Genomic DNA, 10171 nt, shown 5'->3' on the forward strand with positions numbered 1-10171 from the left:
AGTTTCTCCCAGTCTGTGGCTTGTCTTAATGGCGTTGGTGTCTTTCACAGAGCAGACGTTTTTAATTCTGCTGGGATTTTGATTGAGATAGCGTTGGTCAATTTGCGTTAACATTAGATTACTGAGGAGAGAAATCGCCAAGCATCAGGACAGCCTGGTATCAGCAGGGAGTGGCGAAGGTTGGCATCCTGCTGGCCTAGGAGGGAGGGCTGATTTTTTTTTTAACTCTTTTTTTCTTCTTTAATTTATTTATTTTTGGCTGCTTTCGGTCTTTGTTGCTGCGTGCAGGCTTTTCTCTAGTTGCAGCGAGCGGGAGCTGCTCTTCGTTGAGGTGCACGGGCTTCTCGTTGCTGTGACTTCTCTTTGTTGAGGAGCATAGGCTCTAGGCACACGGGCTTCAGTAGCACTGGCACAAGGGCTCAGTAATTGTGGCTTGCGGGCTCAGTAGTTGTGGTGCACGGGCTTAGTTGCTCTGCAGCACGTGGGATCTTTCTGGACCAGGGATCGAACCCATGTCCCCTGCATTGGCAGGTGGATTCTTCACCACTGCGCCACCAGGGAAGTCCGGGAGGGCTGATTTTTATATTAATATGTGCTGTCTCCTCTTCCACCCATCGTCAGGCCTGAGTCATAGTGTCACGGTTGTACCTGTCCCTGTGTACCCTTGGTACAGCTGTGAACACAGCTCTCTGCACAGACACACACACTGGGGCATATAACTGTGGACACCCATTGAGGCTTCCTGAGATGCACCCTTTTATGGCCTAAAAAGGTGCCAACCCAAGGAAAATGCAGGCAGTGTTCCTGCCCAGATCAAGCAGACTAATTAGTCCTTTCTGCTCTGAAGGGAGAGACCTCGTTTTATGGCCGTAAACGCAGGCAGGACAAAAATAAGATACACATTCCAGAGACTTGTGTCACCCTTCCCAGAGCTGGGTAAATACAGTAGTTGGGCGGTGGCATAAAATGCTGTCACTCAGACACACGACGCCCTTCTGTGGGTCTTACCCACTGGAAACCCTCCCCCAGTCTCTCCTTCCACCCTGTGCGCTCTCCAGGGGACTGGAGTTACTGTTTTCCTCCAGCCTCCTCCCAAGCGAGGCTTCTGCACATTTTCTTCTAAATCCAAATTTCTCGGGGATAAAATTAGATCAGATATTTGGGGTTGCCAGGATGCTGCCTGGGGAATGGGTGGCTCTAAGCCATTAACGCTAAGGATAAGTTAAAACGACACTAATTAAAATGATGTTGCTGTGCGGAGAAGAAGCCCTGTCGCCAGTTATCTTGAGAATCAGCTATGTCCTTCTCTGACCCAGGTTGGTTGTCTTTCTGTTTTCCTAGCTGACTCTGCCCTCAAAACTACATCTACATTTAAACCAAAGTCTTGATTTTCCCATCTGGATGATCCTGCCTCTTCTGCTGCTGCTCCTGGTACATGATTCCTTGTCGTTTGCTCCCATCACAGCACTGTGGGGCTTTCCCTGACGCCCCCAAGCACAGTGGGCCCCCGCACCCTCGTGCTGTCACTCTGCCCAGGGCAGGCTGCTCTGTAGCCACAGGATTGCGCTTTGTCCCTGGGTCTCCTGCCCTACCCGACAGCGATTCCCCCCCAGCAGCCACCAGACACATTTGTCTCTGCCTTTCATGTCGTTGCACCCAATAAATATTCTTGGAGTCAGAGTTGTGAGCTGGTGCTTTAAATGAGATCTAAGGCTAATGCACACATGACATCCTGCAAAAACCCTACTGCTGGCAAGGAAATTCAGGGGACGTGCCCCTTGGGGGTATGTTTGATGCTGCGTGTGTGTGTGTGTGTGTGTGTGTGTGTGTGTGTACATGGGGGTCTGTGAGACCCCCTGCAATGAAGCTATAACTCACTGGGCAAGAGGAAAGGTCCCCCAAGAGTCAAGGTTAGAGGTGGCAGTTGGCCTAGGTGACAGTTTTCATTGGCATCACCAGCCTCAGACCATGGGAATCAGATGTCAGCTGGTTGCCCACCTCCTGCCCCAATTCCTTGGAAAATTTGACCTGAAACCTAATTAACACCCTGGCTTTGGGGGAGCTGGGCTCTCCCTGTGATTTCTCTGGGGTTTTCTCCTTAGTCTCACACTCCCACACAACTCATCTTGGTTCTGTCTGTCCTTCACCATTTTCCATTAAGAAATCTCCCCACACTCAAGCATTTCGTGAGTTGAAGAGATGTGTTAGATTTTCTGGGGTCTCAAGAGGGGTCATGTTGAGAAACATATGTGGCCTTTTGTCAGCTCCCTTTTTCCACCCTCCTGTTCCCCCAAACAACAAATTATTCATTTTGTCTAACACTAAGTGATTTACCTCACATTCGGGCCCCCTTAAGATCTCACCTTCCCAAGATCCGTTTTTTAAAAATGTTTAAGTTTTCTTACTAAGAAAAATTCCAGAGGAAAAATTCTTCTTTCGAACTAAAAGTGAAAGCACAGGGGGGTAAAACAAGATTTTGGAAGTAGGAAAATTTTGCTTTCTCCTGCCACCAAGAATAATTTGGTGAAGTTATTCTGAGCCTTGGTCTCCTCATCTGTAGAATGGGTGCAATGATATCTATCAATCTTCCCAGGTCATTCGGGATTCATGGCACATAACAGGTCCTCAGAAATGTTCAGTCCTTTCCCTTCTCTGGTTAATGAACACACCATCATGTTGACAGGAAAACCTGGAGTTTAGTCCTGGCTCTGTCACAAACAGTTCCGTGACCTTGGGGGAAACTGCTTTCCCGACCTGGGTATCTGGTTTCTCTCCTGGAAATAAGAGGTGCAGAAGGACTGGTCTCTAGACTAGATTTTATTTTATTATTAAAATTTTGAAAAGAAGTGTTTTCCACCTAGGAATTTTAGTTTTAGAGTTGAAAAGAAAGAGTCTCAAGAGAAGGGCGTCAGCTTTTTAGGGATGGATTTGGGGATGGGGTGGGGCCCAGGCCTCTGTCATTGTCCTGCTGGGATCTGCCAGAGAGTCACTCAGCATTTTAGGAGTCAACCTCTCCCTTGGTAGAACAGCAAAGAGGGAAGGCTGGTGAGGCAGTGGGGTATTCTGATGCTGGATTCAGGGAAAAATGGGCCAAGACGGACAGTGTTGAAAGAAATTTAGGAGAGAAAATTAGGCAGGTATTCTCCAGTGGCCAAGTTGCTTTTACAGTCTCCAAATGGTGGAGCTAGAAACAATTGTTTGAGACCTGCTGGTCAAATCTACCCCAACACAGATGAGGAAACGGCGGCTCCAGGGGCCTAAGGGATATTCTCAGGTCTCTCCCTGCTGAACTCAGGGATTCCTGTCATACCATGTCCTTTCCACAGAAGCCACTTCTATTTCAGTTAGTCACGACTCCAAGAAGGGAAACTTTAGTGTGTGTTTTGGCCCCCCAAAATGGCAGTAATAGTTTTCTCTAAAGAATTTTCTTCAGGGCACTGTTAATCTCATGCAGTTTTAATAGAGGATTGTGTTTCTATTTCCTTGCACTGTTAGTGGCCGTGAGTGCAAATTTTCATTTTTTTTTTTTTGCCTTACGCGGGCCTCTCACTGCTGTGGCCTCTCCCACTGCAGAGCACAGGCTCCAGACGCGAAGGCTCAGCGGCCATGGCTCACGGGTCCAGCCGCTCCGTGGCATGTGGGATCTTCCCGGACCGGGGCACGAACCCGCGTCCCCTGCATTGGCAGGCGGACTCTCAACCACTGCGCCACCAGGGAATTTTCCTTTTTTAATGTAGCATGGTTCACAAAAATGCTTGGTCTAAAAACGGAAGAACTGCTATCCTGGCAAGAATTAAAAGACAAAACTAAATGGGGGTAGGAAACAATCATTTCTAAAAACTAAATTAAAAGAAATATTGATTAGGCTTTCATTTACTTACAAGTGTAGCCCATCAGACCAATCGTCACTCCATTTCAATTTCTCCACATTATTCTGAACGTTTTAGACGTTTACCCCTCTTTTTACCTTCTAAATAACCACAAGCTCTTCCAAAGAGATGAGGGAACTGTGTGTGTGGGGGAGGAGCTGCGAACGTTATGAGAAGAGAGGCCAAAAGGCAGCTGTCAGTACAAGCCATAGCATCCCTTTGAGCACTTCTTCTTTGGGAAACGCTTTGAGATGAGAAACCTGCCCCCTACCCACCCTCTACCACCCTGGTCATGCCCGCACCTCTCCCCATTCTTCTTCACATTCAGTTGATTCATAGCTGGTTCACTCCTCAGGCGTGCGAATCCCCCTCCCTGGGCATCTAGCATAGACACAAGCACCACCTGGTACCCTATCCATGGGGACCCTGGCTATGGGCCATGAAGGAGGCTGAGGGGGAGGGGCTTTCCAGGGGCCCCCTAAAGACTACTTGAAGACCTCCTGGCACCCACTTGGAATTACTGTGCAAACTAATATTTGTAGAATGACAGCTATGTGACAGGCGTTGTGATAAATGCACAGCAACTTCAAGAGGATGAGACAATTGTTATTGGTATTATTCCCATTTAACAGATGAGAAAGCTGAGGCACAGAGTGGTTAGGGAAGTCAGCCAAAGTCACACAGCTGGTAGAAGGGTGAAGTCTGGTTAAGAACCCAGGTTGTCTGACTCCAGAGTCCATACTCTTAACCACCACCCAGACTGCCTCAAAAGGACACATCCAGAGTGCCTGGTGCCATTGTACCAAGTTTTGGCAAGGATATGGAGAAACCACAACACCCATACACTGCAGGTGGGAATGGAAATCGGTACATCCATGCTGGGAAACTACTTGGTAGTTTCTTATAAAGTTTAACAGACATAAGTCATGTAACAGCAATTCCACTTCTAGTTATAAACCCAGGAGAAATGAACGCATATAGGTACCAAAAGACATTCACAAGAATGTCCACATGTTCACAGCACTATTCACCATAGCCAAACGCTGGAAACCACCCAGATGGCCCCCAACAGTGAATGGTAAATAAATCATGGTATAGTCATACAGTGGAGTACTTACTGTATAGCAACGAGAACGAACAAACTACACCCAGGAATAAGGATGAATCTCACCACCGGTGCTGAGAGAAAAAGAAGCCCAACACCAAGAAGTACCTGCTGTGTGTCCTTATACGTAAACTTCAAAACACTCAGAGCCAGGGCCTGCCGCTGGAGGTCAGAGTAGGGGTCACCTTTTGGGTGTGGTGCCTAGAAGGGGGCACAAGGGCCACGTCTGGGGGTGCTGGCAGTGTTCTGCTTCTTGATCTCAGTGCTGGTTCCATGGGTGTGTTGTCTTTGTGAAAATTCATCAAGCTATACACTTAGGATCTGTACACCTTTCTTCATGTATGTTTTACTTGAATCAATAGTTTACCATTAGAATAAACTAAGACAATAATAATGTCTGCCAGTGCAGAGGCCTCAACAGCATGAGCTCCTTCCTTCCCTCTCTCTTTTGTCCGGATGCTCCTTGCTGGTTCCTCCTCTCCAGGCATTGGCCTTCCAGTGTTGCCACTGGGTCTGGGGTCAGGGTTGCTGGGTTATGATGGGATGCCCAGAGTCCTCGACCTGGGGGTCTAGGAGATTTCTTGCCTGGACCAAGGCGAAGAGAACATCCGTTCCCTCACTGGGGCTGCTCACCGGGTCACAGGGGGCTGCGCCCTCCCTGCCTCTGCAGGGCTCAGAGCTGGCTGCCTTGTAAAGGACCGAGTTCATGGCTGGGAGAGTGTGGCTCGAATTTAGGCTCTGCTGGAAACTCGCTCTGCCCCTGGGCAAGTCATTTAGCACAACGGAGCCTCCACTTGCCTATGACAAAGTTCCTAATGACCTAAGGTAGGCAGAAGTACACTGTATGCTGCAAATGTGATGTAAACACGGGGCCTCATGAATAATAATGAGGAGTGAGAGCACAGAGAAAGGACCCAGCACAGCTAGAACAGGACACAGCCCTGCGAAGGATCCACCATCATCTGCCTTCCCTGGTCTCAGAGTTTCATGCTCCCACCACTCGCCTGGCTCTGCTTAAAAAAGGCTTGGGCTTAATTTTTTGTGGTTTATGTCATGGTTTCTGCAATATCCCCACAGACAAAGCGGCCGCCTGCAGGAGCTTCAGGATTTGGGCTTACTGCAAGCCCCTTTGTGAATACCGCTTCCTAGAATCCCCCGGGTCTAAAAGCAGCATCAGCTGGCTGGTTTCATCAGCAGTGATGGCCCTTGCCTTTGTGAGCAGTCAGCCTTTATATGGGAGGGATCGCAGAGGACATGGATGTCCTTTTTGCTGCCAAATCCCCTCCACAGCCCCCGGACGAGCTCTTGTCCTGCCTCTGTTTGAAAATCTCCAGTGACAGTGAACTTGCTAATTTCCACATACTCCTTCCACAGAGAGACCTTGAAAGGAGATTGTGGCCTCATCACTGGAATAAGACTCATGACTTTGAGGCTGTGCCATTCTGTTCAGAGGAGGAGCCACTGGGAGGAAAGGGTTCGATAAGAACAGAGCACGATGCTCAACCCATGATGGAAAGGACTTCTGTGGACCACCCAGCAGAGCTGGGCCCCTCTCAGCTTCCCTGCCATGTGGAGCCAACACGCCTGCTGAGGATGCCCAACCTAGGACGGGGGTGAGACGAGGCTTGGCAGAGGTAAGCTGTTGTTGTCACTGCATACATGGCAGGAAGAGGGCTGGGCTGCGGCCAGGCACAGGGCCCGACCCCATCAGGGAGGTGATCCCGCTTAGTGCAGCCCGTCTTAAGTCTTCGGCTCCCAGGATACCATTAAAAAGTATGGAAGACCCTAAAGAGTTTTCCTGGGTTTTATCCATTAATACTAAAAATCAAAACTGAAAGTGTTCTTAAATTATTCAATAATTTGTGTTTTGTTGTTATTTATTTATTTATTTATTTTTGGCTGCGTTGGGTCTTTGTTGCTGCGCACGGGCTTTCTCTAGTTACGGCGAGTGGAGGCTACTCTTTGCTGTGGTGCGCAGGCTTCTTATTGCGTTGGCTTCTCTTGTTGCGGAGCACGGGCTCTAGGTGCGGGGACCTCAGTAGTTGCGCATGTTGGCTCAGTGGTTGTGGCTCGCGGGCTCTAGAGCGCAGGCTCAATAGTTGTGGCGCACAGGCTTAGTTGCTCTGTGGCATGTGGGGTCTCCCCGGACCAGGGCTCAAACCTGTGTCCCCTGCGTTGGCAGGTGGATTCTTAACCACTGTGCCACCAGGAAAGCCCCAATAATTTCTTTAAAAGTGTCGGATTCCCTGGATTTGAATCCCATTTCTGCCACCTAGTGAGTGCTCACTCTTAGCGGTTGTTATTATTATCACAGCAGGTACTCAATACAGACATGGTTGATTTTATTTCTAAAGCACAAGATCTGGAATCTCCCACCATAGGATTCAAACCAGTGCCTCAATTTCAGCAAGGAGCTCTAAAGGTTAATGTTATTGCCATATAACTATATACCATGTTGTTTCACTCTTGCAAATAGGATTAGAATAGTACCAGTCCTGATAAGAGAATGGACCCTTGCTGTAGAGATACCGACTTCTTGGCCAGAGGACAAATGCCTCCCATTGCTGAGAGATCTTGGCCAGCTTTTTAACCTCTCTGAGCTTCATTTTGCCTGTTCTGTAAAAGGAGATGAGTAACAATGCCTGCCTCATAGGTTTGCTGAGAGAATTAAGTAAGGTAAGGCACTTGGCTCGCCACCTGGCACATAGCACTCCATAGATGTTACCTATTATTACTTTAGATCAGAAGTCATCAAATTATATTTCTAGTACTTTTCTTAGGTGCCGGGGTCATCAGAGACAAATTGCACAACTGGTCAGGGTTCAGGGTATTTCGGGTGTGTCTGCTCCTTGGATACTGGCTGCACCTGTGGGCACATTGGGTCCCCCCCCGCCACTGGCTGAGTCATACCCCTGGCTGTTCTATCTCATGTGCCAACAGGAGCGTTGAGATGGACTCTGGCCATGCTCAAAAGTGTAGAAGGCCCTGCAGCCTCACCGTGCCCAGTGCATGGAGCCCTTCTAGCTGGGGCTGGTGATGGTTTCCAGAACTGAGGCTGATGGAATTAGCAGCAAAGACATAAAATTCCATTTTCAGCAATGCTCCAAATCACTCTCACTTTTCCCCTTCACAACTTTACGATCTAAATCCTTCCTGATAGTTACTGCATGTGTTTCTTCCCCCTGAGAATCATTTATAGATAATCCCAAAATTAAAAGACGCGTTTCTTCTGGTTCTGGAAATTCATTTTTCCATCACAGCCCTGTGACCTCTATCATATAACTGGCCATTATCTGCTTTGTGGTCAAATTGTTATTCAACAATGCCACAAGCATTTACTGACCTTCACCTGTTTGCCAAAGGCTGTGAATAGATACAAGGTGAAAGGGCGAGCCACCTCTGGGCCGGCCCCAGGAGCTGTGTCTTGGGTGACATGGAGACAGCTGCACCAACAAAGGACCACAGGGCGGGGGTGGGGGTGGGGGGAAGGCACCTGGCCAGGCTGCCAGTGGAGGAGGAGTGGCGATCAGGCCTGCGTCCTCCCGGTTGGCAAGGACCGTGTCCCACCATGTGTCCCCACTGCTTTGCTCACTCCTCCTTCCCTCCGATCCTTGCATGGCTGGCTCCTCTCGTCATCAGCTTTCATTTCAAATGTCACCTCTGCAGAAACGTGCTCCTGTTCATCTGATCTGCAGCAGGCCCTCGTCCCAGCACTCTGTCTCATCGGCACGTTTTATTTTGCTCACAGCATATATCATTTAAACATCTCATTTACGTGTTTACTTGGACATCATATGTTTCCCTGACCTAGTAAACACCCAGTGAGCATTATTGGCTGAATGCCTGGCAGAGCCCCTAAATGAAAATGAATGAATGAACAACATGCTCATATGTTAAATCATTAGTCAGCATCACATGGACAATTTTGGAAAAGTTAAAAATAGCTAATGTCATAGACGTAATTACTATCTTCAACATATCAGAATTTTTCATGAGAATATTAGTCTGGGGGCTTCCATGATTACAGGATAAAGCAGACCCAAATTAACGTGAAAGAAATTTTGTAGTGAGGCCCTACCAATTAGAAACATACATCTGAGTAAAGACTTTAGTGCTAGAGACTTTGGGGGAAAATGACTGTTAGTTTTGAGGGTTTATTCCTTCACTGGCCTGAATGCAGGAATCTCAACCAGGTGTGAAAGGCTATTTTAGGGTAGTGAGCCAGCCATGCCCCAGAGAATATTTCAAGGATCTTCAATCACATATAGATACATGTGTATATAACATACTTACATGTAAATGTATATATTTAATTATATTTACATATACATACACACACAGGAGTAGTAAAAATATGGAGAGACTGTTTAGCCAGTCCAGTTTGAACTACACAGGTACCCCTGACAGGTCAGCTATCTCCTCTGTCCTAGTTTTTAGGCACACTTACAATGATGCGTTCTGGAACATTCTTGGTACTATTGAATAGTGAGTTCATTAGCTGGCAAAAGTGCCACAGACTTTTGAAGCATTACTGCAGACTCAGACCATGTTTTTGCATTTCTGGAGACTTATTCATCTAGGAAACATGTGAAGTATATATAGCACTATTCAGTGCCAGGGTCAGTGTAAGAAACCAGGCATGCAGAGAACTTGAATGGACTAATGATGGAAACAGACACACAAATAACTAGCTGCTCTACAGAGCAGGGCTGCTGAAGCATACTCAGGAGGGGTTAGGGGACCCATGGAAGGGGTTGTCGATATGACTGGGGTTCTTAGAAGGCCTAGAAGGTTCCATCAGCTAGAATAGGAAGGCTAAGTAGGGGCTTGCTGGATGTAGAGTAGGAGGGGCTGGGGCTCAGGGAGTGAGGATGGCACTGCCAGGCAGAAGGAACACATGTGCAAAGGCAGGAGAGAAAAAACCGCCTACAGCATTGAAGATGCATGGATGTGGGCAGGGGCCAGACGAGGCTGCAGAAGCAAACAAGACCGTATCAGCAGGGACCTTGGGTTTGAAGCCAGGGAGTCTGAACCCTGTTCTGAAAGTTAACGGGTGTCATAGAAGGATTGCCATAGACCTGGCTGTTAGAAAGAAGCCTTTGGCAGCTGGGAAGACGCATCAGGGAATTCCCTGGCGGTCCAGTGGTTAGGACTCAGCGCTTTCACTGCTGTGGCTAGGGTTCAATCCCTGGTCAGG

General features: G+C 48.0%; 1 long non-coding RNA gene across 1 annotated transcript in view; it reads left to right on the forward strand.

Moving 5' to 3' along the window:
* Positions 1–6514, forward strand: part of LOC307191549 — a 102435-nt gene extending 95921 nt beyond the window's left edge. The window contains exon 3 of the long non-coding RNA XR_013829798.1: positions 6349–6514. This is a non-coding gene — a long non-coding RNA (uncharacterized lncRNA). The remainder of the gene's footprint in view (positions 1–6348) is intronic.
* Positions 6515–10171: the final 3657 nt, after the last annotated feature.

This window comes from Stenella coeruleoalba (genome assembly GCF_951394435.1).
Source record: "Stenella coeruleoalba genome assembly, chromosome: 9".
NCBI lineage: Eukaryota > Metazoa > Chordata > Mammalia > Artiodactyla > Delphinidae > Stenella > Stenella coeruleoalba.